Raw genomic sequence first — 21,625 nt, forward strand, 5'->3', positions numbered from 1 at the left:
ACATATATATATATATATATATATAGCGATGGCTAAGGCTGGCATGGCGTTTATCTGGTCCGTATCTCTTCTGTCCTCTTGCTGAACACTGCAATCGAAAACGCTCACCCCGTCTGCATTTAAAGTTGTCCTTGAGAGGCAAAGCAAGGTCGACGAAAGCTTGTAGAGGCTGGAATGTTTCCTGGCGGCTATCAGAGCAATGTTAGTTCGCCTTATTGTTATCTCCTCCGTCCTTCTGGCTGGCCTGCCTTGTACCTCTGCTGTATATGGCCTGCTCCTTTTGCTGTCCGAGTTTGGTATATTATGTATTCGGCGCCCGCTGCGCCAGAGTCGCACACAACAAGTGACAGAAACTTCTTCGTAGTCTCAGGACAAAACTATAACCTTCAGGCGGCCGGTCGCGGAGGGCCTGAGTTGTCGTAGAACAAGTAAGTCGCGAGAGTCCGGTCTGCGGACGAGGAAAGGATGTGAGAGAGATGGCAGGGGCTGCAGCGGGATGCTAGGGCTGTGGTAAAGGGAACGAAGAGCGGGTAACTGGGCGCGACTGTAAGCTCAGCTGGCTACAAGCCGAGCGTTAGTAACCGCCGGGGCTATACCGCAGATGCAGCAGTACAGGAAAAAAGAGAACAGGAGCAAGGTATGACGGAACCATCACCATTGCTGCAAGACGGATAGATAGTTTTCAATGTTTTCTTTTTCCTCGTTCCGTCGCGTTATTCGCCTGTTCGCTTTTCTCTACTTCATCGTTCCTATATATTTCTACTGCGACTCTCATTTTTGGTTCGCTCTTCTTTGATGGCCTGTGGGCGACCGCCACAAGAGCGCTTACGCAAACACAGACAGGTACATCCAGGCAAAGTCCTTCTTTCGTAGCCAACGCAGCCAACAGGACCCCCGCGCCAGTGCCGGTAGGAGGAACCGGTGTCCAAGCGTCCAAATCATCCATCAGCTGGTCAACCGGCAATGTTGGTCATCTCTAGAAGTTATAGATTGTAAACAAGATAAAAGGAATTTCAAAAGGTAATTCAACACAGAAGATGCTAGCTACATTTCCATCGACTCTTTAAATGATTCCACAGGGGGGAAAATGTGGCTAATCGCTGATAGTGTTTGCAGCCATCCGGCCGCCTGACAAGGCTGATCACTCGAACGTGGACCTCAGTCAACTCCGTGTCAAAAGTTTCTGAAATTCTTGAATTCTACAAAACAAGCAAAAAATGAACAAAGGCGGCGAAAGGTTGGGGATGGTTTAAATTTGTTGCTTGGGGAAACCTGAACCAATATCGGAAGTGGTTTCTATATTGAAAAAAAAATGGTGATTATTCAGTCGGCAGTATATCGGTTTCCAGAAAAGGCACTTATATGTCGTGTGTTCGTATCAGTCACATTTTGTTATGTTTGTAAATAACATGCCTGCGAACTATACGCAAGCAGACTACGTATTTTTAACGGCGGGAAAACATCTGAGACACAGGGAAACAAACATACAACACGGGTGAGTAAGTACCATTGAAACAATACGGTGATAATATAATATCTTAATCGAACATTTTCCCATGTAATGAGAGTGAGATAATAGAGCAAACTGTCAGAATTTAGATAGACAGAGGCAACGTTTTAGCGAACATCGCAAATATTAAACTATATTACTCCCGCTATTTATCCCGTGACCATTTTCTATCGATTCTGTTCCCTAAATATTTATAATTAATAATAATTTTCAATGTTACCTAGCTGTGTGCGCAAAAAAATGTCAAAACACTTCGTTTGGTTCAAACAGCGAAGCATAAGTTCTATAAAATTGCAATATATCCACTCATAAAAATAAATTATTACATTAATTAACATGTAAGGTTCTGAACTTGCGCGTAATGTCATATCTAACGCGTCTGCTCACTTCTGGAAAAGTAGGCAAAAGGGTTAAATCGGTTATATGAAAAGCGAAATCTCACGCACACAAACGAGATGACTTTCACGGCCAGCCAGCTGCTCGCTCATAGAAGGCCTCTTGCTCCTTTAACCCTCCTGACTTGGCGCAATTTTCAGTGGTTCATGTGTGCAGCTTATGTCTTACGGCACATCTCGATGCGCCTTGCAGGACAGGGTTAAGTTTAGCGAGAGGTTTTAGCGATATACAGCAGGAGAAAACGAAAGAATTAGGGAGAGAAGGCCAAGTGAGCTGTACTTAGAATGAAAAAATGGACCGTTATAAGAACGCAGTTAGGTCATGGCCGTAGTTTTCGAAAGGCGCCGTAATGCAGCATAGGTCGACCAGCCGGCCGCTATATTGAGACCGAGGACGAGCTCGGAGGATAGTAACCAGAAAAGGGAACGACAAACGAGCGTTTTTACCTAGCGCTTAGCTGCCCACAAGCGGATTTAGCGGGCGTAAGCTTTTGTTAAAGGCGCGCGTTCTTGGATGGTAACATTTGGTGGCTAGATTGGTGATTTGCCTTCTTCTTACCCTTGTTTTCGAGTTCCTAACCGGCTTCTTTTTTTACCCTCGTATGGCCTGAATGTTCTATGGCTCCGTGTGGATACAGAAACTGTCTTGACCATCACGGCTGCTATCGACACCATTGTAACCTTTTCTTTTGTTCACCGTTCAACTTGCAAAGAATGTACTTTGTGGAAGTTTAGCGTGTATCATCTTCAAGTTAACATTCGCTACATTCTTTTAATCCACGAAATGAGAAGGTAGTGTATGCGATTTGGTCATTAGCATTGCTAGCGGGTCACTAACTCATGCAGCGAGTACTAGCATTAGTCGTCGTTCTTCGCGCCATTCGGCACTTCAGCTCAGTTGCTGCCACTCTGAATAAACTGAATCTTTTTCCACCTTTCGTTCTCTGCGTCGTCTTATCTTTCTCTTGAACTTGTGTCATGAAATAGCAGTTGCACTCATCCCCGTGACACCCCGTCGTCGTCATTAAGAGTTCAACGTTTTGCACGACGCCCTATCTCTCCCTTTGACTCTTGCTCTCTCTTGCTGTCGTTCAATCTCCTCTTTAGTCACCGCTCCAATGACACCGAAGCGGATCGCTTTAAGTCGGAAGTTTTATAGACCCTTTGTGAAGTTAGGTACGCTGCTCAGTCGGTACCACCATCATATACACAGCTTTCAGCTGGTAGCACTCTGTTAGTCTGTGTGGTGGTGCAGCTTTCGGCAGCGACGGAGCCTTCGCGCAAAGAAAGCGCTTTCTCTTCAGACTCTACTTGGTCGGTGTGCACTCGGTCCTGGCTGAGTCTGTTGATGTTGCTGAGGCCACGGCGTTTCCGTTAAAATTGCCTGGATCCTTACAGTAGTAGCAGTGGTCGCCACCAGTGGTAGTAGCGACGGTCTGCTACTGCCCACTTAAGGTCATTAATATAAGTGCGCGATTTCCTCCGCCTTCTTTTGCTACTGCTGGTGCCTTAGCCGCTTCTGTCTGTTCGGCTGAAACCGCCTTGTCCTTTTTTCCATCTTCCATCTCTAAGCGGAGAGGGCTTGCTGGCTGGCTGGCGGCAGGCTTCTCCTTGCCAAGTTTTTCTTCGACTTCACCAGAAAGGCCGAAGACTGTTCGTCGCTGACCTCGTCGACGTCGTTCTTGGCTGCTGCCAGCGTATAGCGCGCTCTCTCGCTTTCTCGTGAACATTTTTCGTCCTACCAAGAAGTGCGCGCGTTTCTCGCCAGCCAGCTGAGTGTGGCGGCCCTCGAGGATGGGTATTTTAACCGCCTTGCTCGAGAAGTAGGACGAGAGGAACCAAGAAGGGAGTCATTTAAATTAATTCGAGGGCACTTGATTCCATCGTGCATACTACGACTACCACTACAACTGCTACTCTTAGTATTCGATGTGTGTCGAAAGCGTTCATTTCGTCGACGGGTCTTCGTACTGCTACCAACCAAATTATTTTTCTAATCGAAGAGGGAAGACACCAAACTTAGGAAAATCGACTGGGAGTAAGAAAACGGAGAACCCGAGGGGCTAAAAACTGGGCCCCGGTAGAAAATACGATCGTCGCGTACTTTGCTCTACTTTGTATAAGCTTAAAGGTAGCGTTTGGTTGGTAATACAACAATCGTTGTGCTGAATTTTATAGTCAGTTTGTCTATTTATAGTGAATTTATGTCATATCCATACACCCAACACATCATACACGAGCGAAGTGAAATCGAGCGAGGTGACGAGTATGCCCCTAATGAGAAGTGCCCGCCTCGTATTGTTAGACAGTAAGCTAGCCGCCTACCAGTGGTGGGAATCAATAATTAATTTGATTCGGTTCGCATTATTCATCAATCTATGAACTTTATAATGTTTGTACAGCCAAAACTTAATTGTATTTCCATACCTGAACGAGATCACATCCGAACACATGCACTGAAAAACAAGCAGGTATATAAATATACAAGAAGGCTCTAAACACGAAAAAAACCGATGCGACCTGCAAACGTCTGTTTTGAATGGGGGCTGACGCCGTCTCGTTTTGCGATATACCGTATAACTGACTCCAATTATAGATCAGGTAACGCTAGTTGGAGGTTGCCAGTGGGTTGCTTTTTAGTGAATAACGCGCAGCAAAGATGCACGACTAAGGGAAGGAGCTGGAAGCCAGCAAGGCGGTGAGCGAGGCAGCAAGGCATGCTTCTCTACCAGACTCTAGTTGTGTCCTTTAGTAAGAGTGGTCGGTCCGTCTGCGTGCATGGGACCACGCGGGCGCCTGGACTAACTTGCTGCTCTGATCTAATTGACCTAAAGGTTCTCGTCGCACTCAGTGCAGGCCTAATGTAGCAGCGCTCAGGGGTAGAAGCTTAGATCCTTAGAAGCATGCAAGGGGACAGTAGGCGCTTTGTGTGTGTCTCACCCTCCCTTTCCTCTCCCCGTTTCTCTCTCTCTCTCTCTCTGGTTATCTCGCATTTGATCCACCTTTTCTTTGGCTGCCGACTCCTCTCGATTCCTCCAAAGGTGGCCCGTGGCCTGGTCGTATGTGCAGAGCAAGACGTTGGACAAACAGAGCGTAACAGTCGCGCCAAGGGACTGCTGGTCCACTAGCACTGCCGCTGCTACTACCTGCAGGCAGAGAAAAAGCCGGCCACAGGAAAGGAATGAAGCGTCACACAGGAGTCGCCTTTTTGTGAGCCTACCTTCTCCCTCTGCCACCAGCAGTCTCATTGTTCTCGCTGTCCTTCCATTTCTACTTCTTCTTCAGGACTTCCTCTAGGACAAACCTAGCAAGTACGCCTGATTACACTACACGCCTCTTTCTGCCTATCTGCCTGCTTGTCGGTGAAACTTCGGAGTCCCAGCTCCATTGTCTAATCTTATAGAAGACGCAGATGGAAAACAAAGACCTGATCCTTCTGCCTAGTCTACAGTGCACCAACTCTACACAAATTAAATGCGTAAAAGCTGCATAGAATCTAATACAACGGGAAGCAAACCATGGCTACAGAAACAATGCAAGCATTTTTTATTAAACAAGCAAATCATTAGAAGAATTATTTGGTGAAACTTTCAGACCGAGACTTTGCCTCTTTGCCCATATGTATAAACTAAAAAATCAAGGATGGTGGAGCTTTAAGACCGACTATCCGCTGCTGCTGGTGTGTCCACCTTATTCGTCATTACCGGATCTTTTAATACTATAATAGTCTATTTGCCGTATCATTGCGACACTTCAGAGGAGACAGGCGGTGAAAGCTGGGTAGTCTTGGCTTAAATAACGAATGATCCAATCCAGAAAAGTACGGTGGTGTACTATACTGGTATGTAGCGTATCATTCCGACGATCGTCAGTCGGTACTTGTCCCGGCTGGACCAACCAAACTTAAGGCGCGTAAGTCACTGCCGTGCACCAGGTTCTGTGTCGAAGGACGGTGGAGGAATCACCGTGATTACCCGAATTGTGCCGCGGGCGTACAGTCAGACAAGGAAGGTAGGCAGCGTCATCGTGTCACCTCTACAAAACTCTCAATTTAGCCCCTTATTTCCTTAGCAGAGAAAATCGCTCTTTGCCTTTTTGCGCATGTTGGCCGCTCTTAGCCTAGATAAGAATATTCATTGATAGCCGCCGGCAAAATACGTCCGTTGCCTTTTCTGCCTCTATGTCATCGTGAGCATTGAAGAAACTCCGCAATAGCCGTACGAAGCCGCAGTAGTAGAATCAGCAGCAGCGTCAGAACATGGACCTTTTGACATTTGGACAATCAGGTTAATTTCCCATGGCTGCTCGCCGCGTCGAAAACATCTACCACTCATTGCTACGGAATAACTGCTGTTTGTTTAGCATAATTTCTGAGGAACATTTGTGTCCGTCTCCTCATTGATCTGCAACGAAGTTCTCAAATATACATTTGCGTGCTCCATTTCAATCTAGCCCAAAGTTTTAAAGATTCGAGAATAACTACACGCTACGTCGCTCGTCAAAAGTCCTGCAGCGAATATCTGGGACCCCTTTAGGATGCAGGTACAAAACAAAATCAAAATTAGCTCGTTCAAGATAGTGAGCTAGTCAAGGCTTGTTATTCCCGGGAAAGGAGAAAGGTGGATGGAAACAAGCGCCCTGCTCCTCGACTAAGAACGATGGACGCACTCTACCGGCCACAAATTACTAGTGGCACAGCAGTCATTAGAGTAACATATCTGTAATGTATAGGCGCGATGAATAGAATTTTTAAACGGTGACACTACTCTTAGAAGTCTGAATGGGTTTGGAAACATCAGCCAAGGTTCTTAGCAAGCGCCAACCGTAAACATAGATAAAGGCCTTTCAAATCTAATTTACGGACAATTGAGCGCAAATGGAGCTCTCCTACTTATAGCTGATTACATACAACCGTACAGTGTAGTATAGTTCTTGCCTATTCCATCAAGTTCTTTTTACAGACCCCAACTTGTACTTAGGACCAGCCACCATAGTTTATCTGCTTTGTCAATGACAGAATTATAGAGCTTTAACAAATTCTGCCTTAGCTTCAAAGTTACTGTGCAAAGCATACGATGACCGATAACTATAAACTGTTGTATTTGTTAGCTTTTAAAGGTAGAGGTTAAGTTTTCAGGTAACGGTGTCCTTGATTATAATATTACATGATGTTATGGAACTCTAGGCGTATTAGTATTGGACGTAATTTTAGTCACACACGCATCCTGCATGTGTACCTTATCAAACATATGACTCTGTCCTTAATCAAACGATGAGATGCATAGGCGATCTATAAGCAGTATTTGCAGATTTGCCGTTCTAAATGATCCATTTATTCAGTGTTAAGTACTGAAATAAACACATACGTCAGTAGGTCATTTGATGCTCGATTACGTTTGAATTTGGCTTATTCATTTAGCCGAAGATTTTATTTTATTTATAAAATTACTTAATTTACAAAGTAAAATAACCTAGTAACTTCATTGACATTTCAGCGCGTATATAATTAAACCTGTTCATTATATATGAGTGCGTTTTTCTCTACCGTTTGGTCCGGGTGTTGTGGATGTCTGTCAGTATGTGTAAATCGGTTGTGGAAAATAAATAGCACCTACACTAATTCCTCTTTCTCTATTTGTCTCTTGTTCACTGTTTTGACATCATAATTACATCAGAATACGCCTTTCTCTCTCTATCTCTCCCATTGTGTGTTTTCCTTCGTTTTCGTCGTTTTATGACCTCCATTATGGGGTCCCATTTTTTTAGGCGAGGAAAGAGTTTCTTTTGTTAGTAATATGAGGCTAGCCGGGAAGCGGGACGACCTAAATGCATGAGATAGCTCGGTTTATCCTTGAGAGCTTTCTGTGTTCTTCCGCACTGCCCTCGATGGACAAATTGAAAGACGCTCTGGGAGTGACTCTCGCTGTCCTACCCTTTAATCGAATTACGCATAAGACCACCCTGACGTCCGCGCACACGAATTGACCTTCAGGAGGTCACTCGCTGTACCGTTAAGCAAACAGGATAGTCGAATTGGATCGACCGTAGAAGTTTATGGACCCGTAATAATTCAGTGTGTAACTGTCTCTTTCGCAATAAATGTAACTGAATGGACACATCGAGAGAAGGGAGACGCGTCATTGCCCCTGCAATACTGTTATAAAAAATGAGAAGCGAAAATACTGTAGAACACGTTCAAACAAATGATATGAATGACTCATAACTGTTTTTCTCTGGAGCTAATATTTGTGTGTGTGTATTAAAAGCTTTCTCAAATATTTCCTTGGTTGTGTTTGCTTTAGTGGAACCAGATTACGCGTTACTGCTTTATTGTTAATTTCTGAATACTATTCAATAGCTGGATCGATTCGGCCTATTGTTTAATCGGTACAATGACCCTTATCGATGTTATTATATAATATACGTACATAGCTAAAAGCACGCTTATACATCATCGAGCTATTTTTTGGATAATGCCTTTGTGGCCTAGAATCTGTTGATCTAATTTCTTACCTTTAATTCGGAGAAAACAGAGCTGGAGTCCGAACGTTACAAGCAAGCCATCCTGACGGCGAGATCAAATTCCCTCAAATCCGAGCTTTTAGCTTTTTACCGTACGACTTCTCTCGACACACGAGAAAGCTAGTTGTGGCATGAAAAGGCTAGTGACCTACAAAAGACGTTTTACGTTTTTACCATCTTTAGCGTCTGAGGGACGTGGGGCATGAAAAGCAACGAAATGAATGAAGAATAACAGACGCGGTGGCAAGAGACCTAGCCACTACTTAGTACGATCCAGAAGTAGAAGCTGGTTCTCTATTGGATTCCCGCCAAGTAGACGAACAGCCGGTGCCGAATCAGAACAACTGAAAAGAATGCTTCTAGTAAAGGGCAAGCAAGCCAGTCGAGCTGGAAGGCATAATGTACCGGTAAAGATTCCGAGGCAAAGATGCCGGAGCTGCGAGGTTTTCTTGGGAAATAGATGGACAGAAAAGCAAACCTGATTTGACTCTGCGGTCCTACTCTTCGTCTCAATGGCAGTTGCCATTCGATGTAAATGCATTGTCACTTCAGTGACTGTTGCTTCCCTTCAATCTATGTGTGATGTCCAGGACTTTGTACGCTTTATTATTGCCCCATGTGCCGTCTGCACATTGTATGCATGGTACGCTAACGTATGCACCGACTGAGAGGAGTTGCCAAGAATGGCCGGTGCGCTGCTGCATGTCAAGCTAGCCTCTTTCCGACAGAAGCAGTGGCGGTTTTCGGAGAAAAGATGACACAGCGACATGATCCCAGAAAATCTATGGAGTATGCACTCGGCCAGGAAAGCGACAAAGAAACAGGCGAGTAGTAAAATACTCCGAATAAGTGACCAAATCTCGTATATGGCCCATGCAGGCGTTAGGCAGATGGCGCAGTGGTTCGCAAGTGCATATCTAAGATATCAGATCTAAAAAAAACGCTTAGTTCCTAGCCCGTTTGGGTCGCTGGTTCACTGGGTTGCTTTGGTTCTTAAGCCTCCTGACATACAGGCTATGTGTGGATGCGCGGGTATTTGTGCGCATTAATCTTTCGACGATCCCACACGGTTTCACCTTTACGTAAGCTGAATTCCACATATTCAAGCGTTGCCTTCATGGCACGTGCGCGATCTGTTCCGTTTTGCTCTCTAGTCTATATCGTACGGCTTCACTAGCTGCTGGCTTGAAAGGCTCCCGGGGCCTAGTTCAATGATACGAGCGCAAAACAAAGATAGAAAGGAGTAAGAGCTACTATGCATGATCTAGCAAATCCTATTGAATCTTACTGACATCGAAAAATGACTTTGCCGACAACGCTGGGGGCTAGAGCTCTGGCAGGTTGCACTCAACGGTATATTGAATACGTTTCGCACAGTTTTTGCGTACAGCATTTCACATGCATTGCCCGCAATTACTTCTTCTTCTTCGTCTTCCTTTCCTCAATTCAGCGACTCTGCAATCTCATTAAGCGCCAATTGTTTCCACTTGTCAGGATTCTTTCGTTTTGATGTTGTAACTACGCCCTGACGACTAACGCTTTTCTCTCTTTCAATCATGCTATGAACCGAACGCCTCGAGGTCTTCTATCCCCATCATTCCTTTCACTGAAGTACTTCGACGACGTTTCCCATGCATTCTCATTTCTGATGTCACTAGAACGGACTGCCTGCCTGTCAGGGTTCTAAAGTTGTGTCATAGCGTGTGCGGTGCTATTTGGGCCTATCTTCGCGTCTTTTGAGCATACTTGTTTTCGCCACACGAAGCTTTCAATACCATTGAAGTTTTCATTTCAAAGAAATAATCAACATTTATATATGTATGTATACATATATATATATATATATTGTTACTTTCATTTTGTTGGATGAGATTATACAGTCAGTCTACACAACCTTGTTGGGTCAGTCTGGCTCGTCGATGAGATTGGCCGTTGCATGTATGAGTGATTAAATCAATCAGCTAAGAGCAAGATAAAACTATAGATCACTGAGGCGCAGCGAACGGCGACGTTGAGAAGGCTCGCGTGCACTAGCGTTACAGATGGCCGGTATCCCCCGGCCGCACATAGCAAACCTTTCAGAGGTCGAGCTTGCACCTTTGCCATACGAAAATGGCACATCAATATTATTTGTGACCATTTAGTGTGCTAGCGATAATTATTACAGAGTAATATTAATGCAATCTGAATGAATATTTACCGTTGGTGCGAGCGTAAAACTCGAAACATTGGATTAGTATTTACGGGACGAACATCCTGTACCGTACATAATGTCTGCTGCTGTATATTGTGCGTTAAATCCGTGACGGTGTTTATCTGCGTACAAGGTAGGAACATGGCGGACGTGTGTGTCACACCGCGCTTTATCCCGGCCTTCAAAAGTCATGCACTTTTGCTCTCCTTTTCGTTATCTGTTAAGAACAAGACGACGCGGATTACATTGTCTGCGTCCTTATTTAGATCCTTTTAGTATCCGCTATTGTCGGTAACCGGACCCTGGCAAAGAAGGGGGTAGACCGTATAGAACAAGTTGTTCAATAGGGAATAGAGCCAAGTGTATTAATAAAATTAAATCGTGTCGACCTATACTTGGATGAGCGCAGAGAACGAAAGGTTTAGGAGATTTAGAAAAAGACCCTAACATGTGATCTAGCTAGGCACAGTGAGTGAGAGGGATTTAATCAGAGGTTGTTTGCTTTATTAAATTACGCCTTTCACGACGACCATGAGACTTCGCCAAATCCAAGGAATCAGCCAACCTCACGAGTGCGAATCAGGCAGGCGGGCCGCCACGCACCGACTCGTCCAAGGAGCTAAGACACGAAGACCGGCGAAAGAAGGAACGTTTCTCTGCTGCTCTGATCAAGAAGTTGCCAGAATCAATTTCTCCCTTCTTACATTGTTTTCCGCTGTCACTCGGTCGTACGTCTACTTGTTGTTGTCCTGCCTCGTTGACGCTCCTCTCTTAGCTGAGCATACAACATGCAAGCGCGCTAATCGCAAATGTTAACTGGGCCGCCTTAGGGGACATCGGTACTACCCTGTGCTTAGGTGTAATGCTGAGCTGCTACTAATTCTGACTACTACTGACGCACACACACATTCAGGTATCCTTAGCTCAGGGAGGAGTGAAGCAAACAAACGAAAAGTTTATGGATGGATCCTTTGGGTCAGCGAACGTATGTGAGTACACATGACAGAAAAGCGTTGAACACGAATCGTTGCTATTTCCTAGCTTCGTTTGCTAATTCAATTTTAATTGCCCAGAACGATAAGAAACCGGGGGAAAGGTACAGGGGGTAACCGACTGAGTGCAAGAACAGTTCGCATAAGGCACATGTGATGTGTAGTAACCGTATATGCCCGAGCAAAATAGCCAGTCCGAAAGAGTGGCCAAAGGACTTATCAATTAAACGAGAGAAACGGTCAGTCAGACAGGTAAACAATCCCGATTGTACTCATACCATGTCGCAATCATGGGAGGAATACGGGAGACGGGGCGGAGCGCAGACGGGTCAGTAAACTGATGGTCCGGTTGAACATTAAGGGCTATGAAGACTCACCAAAAGTATCGGACAGAAAGGTAACTGTAGATGACAATTGGAATGGTAGAAAGTTACTCATAAAAACTTGCAGAAGTCCAACATTGTTAAATATGACTATTATGTGAGGGGGGGGAAAAGATTTTCTCGCTTTTGGGTTAAGGACGCATTTAGGTGAATCTTACGCTGAACCGTTCATCATTTGTCTGATCTTATTTTTCTTGTTTAATTAATCAATGTATTTATTTGTCCCTGTTCTATGTTATATCATTAAAATATATCGACTTTGTTGAATTCGAACATTGGTATCCCTTGTTAGGATTTAGAGGTCGCACATCATGTATCATCATCAATATGTTAAAATATTAACCGGGATTAAATAAAGATGGCAACATAGATCACTGAAATTCACTCTTATTTTAACAGTTTAATTTTAGGAAGCAAGTATACAGTAACTTGACAGCTACTCTATTATTTGCTGCGTCCAGACGTTTTAAGCTGGACTATCAGATAATGTGGCGTTGCTTGGGTGAGCTGCAGAGACCATTTTAGAATTGCAAAGAAACTTTTCGAGCAAGACTGCAAACGACGTTTATGCCCTGGGCTTAAGGAGGTTATTATTTTTCCAATACCTTGTGTTATTGAATCTGTACTGACCATTCGTATCTGTATTGGTCAACTTAGAACTTTTTGCCGAATTCTTAGTACATCTATGTCTGCCAATCTATGTGGTTCCGATTCTTATCAGAATTGTAGCACTATACATTGGCCAATAGATGTGTATCTGAAATCCCTTCATCGCTTTTAGCTACACAGTAGAATCTTAATGGAAAAGCCGTCATTGTAAAGGTCGTTCGGGACGGAAAGATTTAGCGAGCTCTGAAGACGAGTGCTTTCTTCTCTCACGTTGGTCGTTGGAAGAAGTGCTTTCCTCAGGCTGAACCATTTTGGCGACGCGGCTTGACTCTTAACGACAAGCCTCTGTATTAATAGCAATAGTAGAATAAGGGGTTACCACTCGAAAAAGAGGCCTTCACGAAAGAAGAGCGTAGGCCGACCTGACTGTCCGGGAGTTTCGGCCATCGCAAAAACGAGCTTCACAGTCGCGTTTAGTTCGTAGGGCCGCCGTTGGGGTAACCGGCCCTTACACCACCGGTGTCCCGCCGGTCGACCCTCGAGCCATTGACTTTTGATCGAATAACCTCTCAACTATGCTGAAAATTTAAAACTGCTATGAAGTGTACAGATCCTCATAGTGGCAGGAGTTTTCCACTCCTCAGAGGCAGAGAAGTCGCCCTTCTACTCTTCCATGCCCTGTACCGATGATCCCGTCTCGTACACTTATTAGGGATGAAGGCGGCGACGAACCGACTTCGACTTGCGGTACGTACCTATCCAGGTACAGGAAGCTAGCAGTGACATAGCACTCGCTGTGTCTGTTCGTGTCTATGTGGGGAAAAGTGGGGGCACATGGGTGTATGTAGACAAGATCTAGCTGCCTATATGAGATGGCTTTCTGACTAGTGGGTGACGGGGAAAGGTGGCTGAGATAGTTAAGTTTGGGCACCGATTTCTTTGATCTTGATACCTATCCTGTGCCCCCGGCTCTGTACTCTTCGTCTCCCCGCACTTCTCTCCTCCCTTGTAGCTATCCTTGGATGTTGATTTGTATTTCTCTTTCGTTGATGATAGCTCGCAGCGGTGAGGCTTCCGTGCAAAGCTTTCATAGCTTCATCAAAAATCGACCCTAGCTTCCGCAAGCGCCCTCATCTCTCGGGTGTGCCGCCGCAAGCTCGTGGTCATCGTCAACCACACGTTCAGAGTTTTAATACGCTTTAATTGATCGGACACAGAGGACAGGGAAAGCATGATTGAGTAGCCTATCGTGTTGCTGCTACATTTTGATGCAACGCACGCTCCGGGCAGATAGGGCTTTGGCCTATCAGTAAGAAGGAGCCTTAAGCTCCAGCGAGCAGCAATATTGACTCAGCAATGTTCGACAGGCAAATGATTTACACAATGATCGTCATTTTTTTTTATGACCCCATTCACAATCCACGTACCGCGGGGGTTGTCAAGGTCTCTGGCACAGGATATAAACACTAAATGGAGTAGCTTGCTATTATGGGTAATTGCAAATGGTACGCGACATGGGGTTCAGCCTTGAGTAAAAATATTTCCAAATGAAATAATCGAAAACAATGATGAGCGCATGTAAGCGTTATATTTCAATGTTAAGCTGTAGGTTTTCACGATCAGTTTTTTTTTTTAGATATTACTTTGGTTTCGAAAACAAGCACAGCATGTCATACCAATAGTACTCACTATGTCCTGTTCCTGTAAGTAAGGACATTCTTTGTCTCTGTTATAAAATGCAAGCAGACTTTGAAGCCACAAAAATCAAAACCACGAAAAAAGTGGGAAAAATATGACAGATAAAAGGCCATCGTGGTGCTGCGATGACTGCGGATCGCTGTGTTGCTGACCATACTGTACTTCACAGACGACCTTCGGGTCATAACCGTCTGTCCTGTCACCCATCCTGCCCAAATTTGCCGCTCTAGCTAAATAAGAATGGCCGTTTGCAAGAATCGCCATCCTTCAATACCTATTACCTTGGGAATTCCCGGACTATATATACAAAAGGAAAGAAACGGGGACGGACAGGGGGGAGAGAGAGCGTTGTAGGAAGCGCTTACAAAAATTTAATATTGTGGAACCATACTTGTGAGTGACAGAAAGCATAAAGGATAATTATTACCATAACTAACAAACTTCATGTGGGACAAAGCTTTGTCCTGTACTTTCACATTAGTTTCATAAAGATATTACGTTCGTAAGCACCTTTGCAATACAGAGCTCCGTCTAAAAACGGATTACGATAACTAGAACGGCACACAACTCCAGACAGGTAGTCGGATCGAGGTTGACGTTTACTGTAGTTTGTGCAGATTTGAGTTGAGTAGAGCACGAGTGAGGTGGCAGCAAGAGAATTATTGATTTCTACATTATTCTCAGTATTCTCGTATGTGCATTAATGCAGAATACAAAATCCGAAAGAAACCGAGTTGGTTTTCGATTCTACTCTTCTGGGACTTGGAGCAAGGGGATAGGCTACACCTAAAATACAGTCGTAATAGCTTGAAAAAATAGTATCTTGCACACTTTATATGGCTAGTTTTTTTCGTTCAGCATTTTTCGCAGCAAGTAGGCAAGGGGTATAATGGAACGTTTTGTAAAGAAAATATAATTTTGTGTTTGTTAAATTTTACATTTGACTGGGTAGGGCCACGGAAAAGCTGAAGCTACCACTTCCTATATCTATCGTTTAGTCTACCCATTTATTAATTATTGCTTGAGGTTTAATAGAATAGGCATACTTTATAAGCTAAAAATTAGGCGGGGGCATATGTACTATAGACAATGTAGACTATGTACATAGAGGACCATTCGAAGACCTCATGACAGCTTGGTATCTAGAGCTCTCTCGTTACTGGCCCTAAATAACCTAATCGTGATACCCAGTGAATTATTAATACGTACTTTACTTTGATTTTGCAGGTGAGTCATCATTCGATGTTATAGAGGTCAATCGCTCGACATAAATGAGGTTAGCGCTTATACCGTATTGTAATAGCAAATTAAATCTAAGCTTCAGGATAATTTTATCTGAATATATATTCCATTCGGACGAAACTCTTACTGCTTCAGACGGCAACGTACTGAAGTTAGCGCTCTCGCTAAATGGACATTTTCAGACGCACTACAAGCAAATCAAGATGATTGATTGATTGATTGATTAAATGGTGCATGCTCACGACCTTTATGGTAGACGTACTCTAGTAGTGACCTTGAATGATAGATATCAGTCATAGGTACTTTGCCTATAATTCGTAATTACTGATATTATCGAAGCCACTTCAATACACTGGACAATATTGTCTGTTACAGTAGAAGATTCTACCGTTCACTTGAGGGTTGCCAAGAAATAACCACTAGCCACACGCAGCTACTGCTCATGCTGCTGTTGACGTCGCCGTTTCATTGACAACATTATGACATCGTCGCTTTCAATTTTTCCGCTAATGTTCAACGAAGCAATGCCGCTCCTTAGAACGCACTTCATTTGCATGCTCGCTATTCCGTGCTATTCGTGTATGTTACGCGCACGGTGTGGATACATACACGTTTAAGCTGATTCTTTTAGGCTTTAGGAAAACGCAGCCGCACTATGCAACGCGTGTTGGTTCTAATGCAGATTTGAGTCGTCATTAATTAATAGAACGAGAGAAGCGAACGTGGATGCAGCAGGCGAGAAAAAGTAAGGGGGATGATGCCCGACACGCTAGTAGAAGTACGAGATTTCCCATAACAACGAGAATAGGAAACTGCTACTGCTGCTATAACGACTGGTGTACCGCTTCAATCTAGAAGCCGATTGCAATGTTTGGAAGAAGCTTCGTTGCGGTCGTCAGCCGTTACAGTAAAGCACGGTTAGTTACGCTGGACGTGGGCGCGGCTGAATCGCTTATCTACTGGGGGTCGAGGAGCGTCCAGCTGACGTTTATAAAGTCCATGTACAGGGTACTGTTAGCAATAAGTTGTTGGCAGTGCATTTGGGCCGCACGGAGGCAATGTGCTGTATAAATTATTCTATCGCACGGTCTTCCTGTCCCTGCTTCTGGGCCTCCCCTATCTCGTCGTTCTTCTCATGGGAGCGCGTGCATTCTGACGAAGAGCATTGGCTCTTTAGCCGTTCTCGCTGCGTCGTCAACTGTTGGTCTACTATGGACCAGTTTGTCTGTCAGTTGGGCTCTATGCACACACGAAATCCCAATTACGAAGGCTCATGCCTTCTTTCCACATATGCGTATACACACCTCGATAAGCGCCATACTTCATCCTACCCAACTGAAATCGCTTGAGCTGACTATCAATAGTTTAGTCGTCATAAATAGAAACGTTACCTAACGTTTGGAAACATTCATGTTTTAAAAAGCGGTTTAGCGACCAAGCCAGCTCTTCCCATTCAAAATGTTTATATTGTGCTGATTTACATGCCTCTTTTGCACCCTTAACGATATTTCTAGTTGCACCAGCTCACCGCGAAGCCGATAAACAACTACCTAACGATTTTAAAGATGCTATAGTGCTTAACCTAATTTTGTAATATTCTTATCATATTTTAAAGCTTATCATAGTTTAACGTCACAACTATATAGTTCCATTTGTGTCTGTAAGGAGGCTAGCTAATTGTTTGTGGTCACATGGAATAACATGGCGATGTTTACAAAAATAGGGTACAGCACAGCTGAACGTATATAGTTGGGTAACGAAGGAAAATGTAATTTTTACACGCGCTCCACTCTAGAACTCCCCGTTCGCGTCCTACGGTTGGCTCAACATCTTGTCATCCTGATCTTGGCACTTCATTACGCTCACATTAGTCGCAGTTGCTCTTGTTGTTGTTGTTGTTGTTGCTGTTGCTGTTGCTGATTCCGACTGACGATGTTGTTGTTCCCCTCTAGATCACTTCCGTCGTCCTCACTCCTCTCAGTGTTCCGCTCCCCCCGTTCGCGTTCTGCTTCCTATTATCCTCGAGTACCCGCGTCGAGAGCCAGCCGCGTCGCAGCAGCACCATCGCGGCGGACAAATATATCTGGGCGGCTCTCGTCCACTGTTCGCCATTGACCGCAGACAAGGGTCGTCTTAGCGAAAACGTGAAGGAGAAACGAATGCGACAGAGCTCGCTTATGCTCTCTGTGTGCCATCCAGACCCAAGAATAAACAAGGACGGGTGGGGGAAAGGGGAGGGGGGTGATCGGACGAGAAAAATGACAAAGAAAAATTGGGACAAAACCTTTTTGCCGATTTTTCCTCGTCTTTTTATCCGCTATCAGTGTAATTGTTGGGCCATTCGTGTTCCTTCATTCTCATTCATAGTCAACGGGAACAACGTTCACCAATCTTCAGACATTGTCGCTGGCTTCTTTTCCATAACTCTCATAATGTCCAAGCCCCTCGTACTCCCTTTTTTTCTCTAGCAATGAATGGAAGCACCGGTGAGTCGGACCTCTCAACGGAATCGAAACGCAGATACCATCTACTAACGGTTCGACCGACCTCTGGATCGATTCTCCCGCTAAGCTCAGCCACCTTTGATTCTTTTCCTGCTTCTTAGTTTTACCCAGAATAGCCGTCCGGTACAGCGGAGACTGTTGCCACTCTGTGCTGCTACGTATGCGATGACGGCGTTGTTGCCCATTTTGTATACCCCACTGCAAAACTGCTGCGAAGTGGACAGACTTAGTCTTTCACAGGGAACCGCTCACACAGAGAGCCCTTGCCATGGACGTCTGCGGGCTCATGCTCCTCGCATAGCCGTTGACTGATAGCAGTTGTTTTCGCTGTCCTGAAAGGAAGCCAGGTCAATCAGCTCATAAACAATGTGGGCTTTTGTGGCCAACCTTTTATTGTTAATTGCTTGACCATGTTATAAACCATGCGCATCCCTGTATTTAGTGGTTATCCCAGAAGGACATTTGAAAAATGGTTATAATTACCGAGTTAATTACTGGCAGGAGTGAATAACGTTTGGCCAGATGAGAATATACATGGGTTGATTGTTCAATTTCTGACTCGAAATGGTATGTGCGTCCAGAAATATGGTCGGCTCGTGGACATGACTAATTCGTATTAGGACCGTGGCAAATGCCAAATTTTTCACCATTAGATCACCATCTTAGATACACATAATACTGATGGCTTCCTATTTATACATCATAATGCTTCGAATTACCCTCCGTGAGTAAATCAATTGCAGTCGATTACATCTCTAAATTGTTGGCCCATAAATATAAAGTCAGCCATTCAAAGGTGAAACTCGCAAACATTGTTCCTGTACATGCTGTCTATTATCATAAATTGGCAAATTAAGCTTAAACGTTTTTAAAATGTTCATTTATCTTAAAAGTCCTGTCGGTTAGTATTCTAGCACAAATATAAACTCAAATGGAAATAGCACATTAGCGTTTTGCGGCCAGTTTACGTTCATAATTATATCATATTTACCTCGTAATCGCCCAGTAGATACTTATTACTATATTGATAGAGGGTATGGCTTATCTAAAGATATAGGGAATATTTTCTGAACGAACGTTCCTCTCTTTTTAGATAAACCTAGCATACTTATAAGACCTACACACATACATATCATATAGACATAGTGGCCGGTTTCATTAAACGATTTGGTGATAAACAACCTGAAGACGTATACGGTTTATATTGAAATTCGAGTGCAAGCTTACTAAGGAAAATACTGCGAGAAAGGAACAAGCGTTTAGGCCAGATGTTTTACTAATTTCAGTATGGAAGAGACGCAAACACTTGTATGTATATAGAGGCAACTTTCAAACGCCAACTAGCAAAGATAATCTTGACCTGGGAGCAAACGAAGGACATGGACATCGATTCCTCTCTTCGTTCTGCTTTTTATCTCATGTTGTGCTGCACTATTCGTCGTTCGTGCGACTGTTGTTGTTGTTGTTCCATCGATTGTCGTCTACCAGGCGAGCCTGGAGCCATTCATACTGTCGCGGGCCCTATTGCTCGAGTCAATTCTGCATGATATTCCCTTCAATAGCGGCACCAAGTGCTTTTAAGATCGCTAGCGGACAGTTGGATGAGCAGGACCACTGCTGCTGGCGAATCCGCTACCATGAGCCTCTAGTTATTGCCCGGCCGTAAATATCCATCGGCAAGGAATGGGGACGGAGTAAATAGGGACGCCAAAGGTGAGAGTTAGTGTGTGTTACACGAAGGGGAAGAAATGAGCTGGGACGACGAGTGGGAACAGGATAGGAGTAAGTAGCAGTGGCGTCCAATGAATTGCAGCATCTAACGCAGGCTTTCTGCAACCACCCCATGCATACATATATGGATGCAAAATCATATCCAATGATTTCCCTAGGAGAAAGGAATCTTTTGGTAAGTGGTGGGGGCTGCATAGGTTTGTTGAGCATAGGTAGAAACTGAAATTGGGATGATTATTTGAAGCAGCAGAGCCTTATTCAGTAATGTTCACTATTTATTAGGTATGGTCGTGATATCGACAACGTATCGCCAGTTCATCATCACGTAGCTATCTTCGCACTCAATGTTTCTTACGCTCTTTTGATTAGGTCGCAAGCATTCGCAGGCCTGCCTCTAGCGATCCTACAGTCGGATCGGGCGTTCTGTCTTCCTTCTATTGTGTGGCGTGCTTCATGCGCTGCTATTGCTTCAGAGCAAAGCGGAGGTTCCGCTATGGCGTTTCTTTGTTTTTGGTTCCGCTTTTTTTCAGTACGTATAATTTTTCTCCATTTCTCATTGCTCTCACTCGTAGACCCATGCTCCTAGCCTATTTTTTGTGGTCTTCTCGTTCTTGTTTTCATCTCCGATCTCGTCTCTCCGTTTGCTACAACTTGTCACAACAACACGTGCGCACGAAAAGCGATGGTCTGTCTGCCTTGCTTTCTGCTGGCATTTCTGCTGAATAACGGAGAAAAACAGAAGCGTTAGCTAGCTTTCGCGTCGTATTGTCTTGGCACAACGACGGGTTTTTCCGCTACTACTACACCGACATCGCTATTGCCCCCGCAACTCAAAGGGTGTTCGTCAGGAGGTTGAAGCCCCCGCTATAGCGGCGGAAAAACGTTCGTGTCGCTGTCGCCGACATCGCATTGGATGGTAACGATGGAGGCTAAGACATAGTCACCGCGCCTCGTACGCGTGTTACAGTCTTTACAAAGCAAGGAAAGTGGCTCGTTTCGTCTGCTTGGAGGAATCAAGGGCTCTTGGATGTTTAGGTGCGGAAGACGGGTGTGATGGGAAAAGAACTGCCAGGAGAGGAGACCTGATGATATCGGCGGCTGGTTTGCAAAGCGGGTTTGGAAGGCAGTGTTAAACAGCAAGAAGACTGGCTAGGGGGTGACGATGACTGGGATCGTAGTGCACCGGGCAATTCAAAACTCCTCACGCACGGCGAAGATCATGCTGGGCGAGCTCAAGTAAAGAAGGACGAGATCGACGACGAGAACGACGACGTCGACTGCGGCGGAAGAACAGCCGAAAAGCCGATAGCGCCGACGAAGACGAAGCAAATCTTGCTGCAGTGAGATTCCCGATTGGGTTAGTATTCATGAGGAAGCGTGGAGAACGGACGGAACGACGGATAGTCGTGGTTGTTTCCGCATGCATCCCCGCGATAGAAGCCGCAGATACCCGCATAGTCGTACATTCATACATAGACAGACAGGGAGATCTAACGACGATCAAAGGTCATGAGGGCCTCAGGAATCATTTATAAGGTCTCTTTCTTTTTCCTCGGGACGTTCTCTAATGCATGGCTCAGTCAATGGTGCTATCCTAGTTGGTCGATCCATTCGGCATAGAAGCTTTATAGAAAATTTATAATAATTTTGGTTAGGGTTACAAAGATATTAGAAATGTAGTATATAGATGTAAGCACCTGTTCGTAAATGACGAGAAGCGTGCTTGAAGACTCGCAAACAGTTTAATTCGATTTATGAAGAAGTCTACTTCAATCGCGCATAACTACCTCTTGAGAAATAGCAGCTATGCACGTCCCAAGGTTATTGGCAATTGCAGTCGTGCTT

The 21,625-nt window shown here is 44.6% G+C and overlaps 1 protein-coding gene across 7 annotated transcripts in view; it reads left to right on the top strand.

Moving 5' to 3' along the window:
* LOC111246315 (SH3 domain-containing kinase-binding protein 1-like) overlaps nucleotides 1–21,625 on the top strand; it is a 382,729-nt gene that overhangs the window by 178,499 nt on the left and 182,605 nt on the right. Inside the window, exon 1 of one of the 7 annotated variants that reach the window (XM_086984291.1) lies at nucleotides 15,561–15,579. The exons of the other annotated variants lie outside the window; for them this stretch is intronic. The gene's annotated coding sequence lies outside the window, so the exon portion shown is untranslated. Of the gene's footprint in view, nucleotides 1–15,560; nucleotides 15,580–21,625 lie in introns of those variants that run through there. 7 annotated transcript variants of the gene reach the window in all.

This window comes from Varroa destructor, unplaced genomic scaffold (genome assembly GCF_002443255.2).
Source record: "Varroa destructor unplaced genomic scaffold, Vdes_3.0 BEIS01000003.1, whole genome shotgun sequence".
NCBI lineage: Eukaryota > Metazoa > Arthropoda > Arachnida > Mesostigmata > Varroidae > Varroa > Varroa destructor.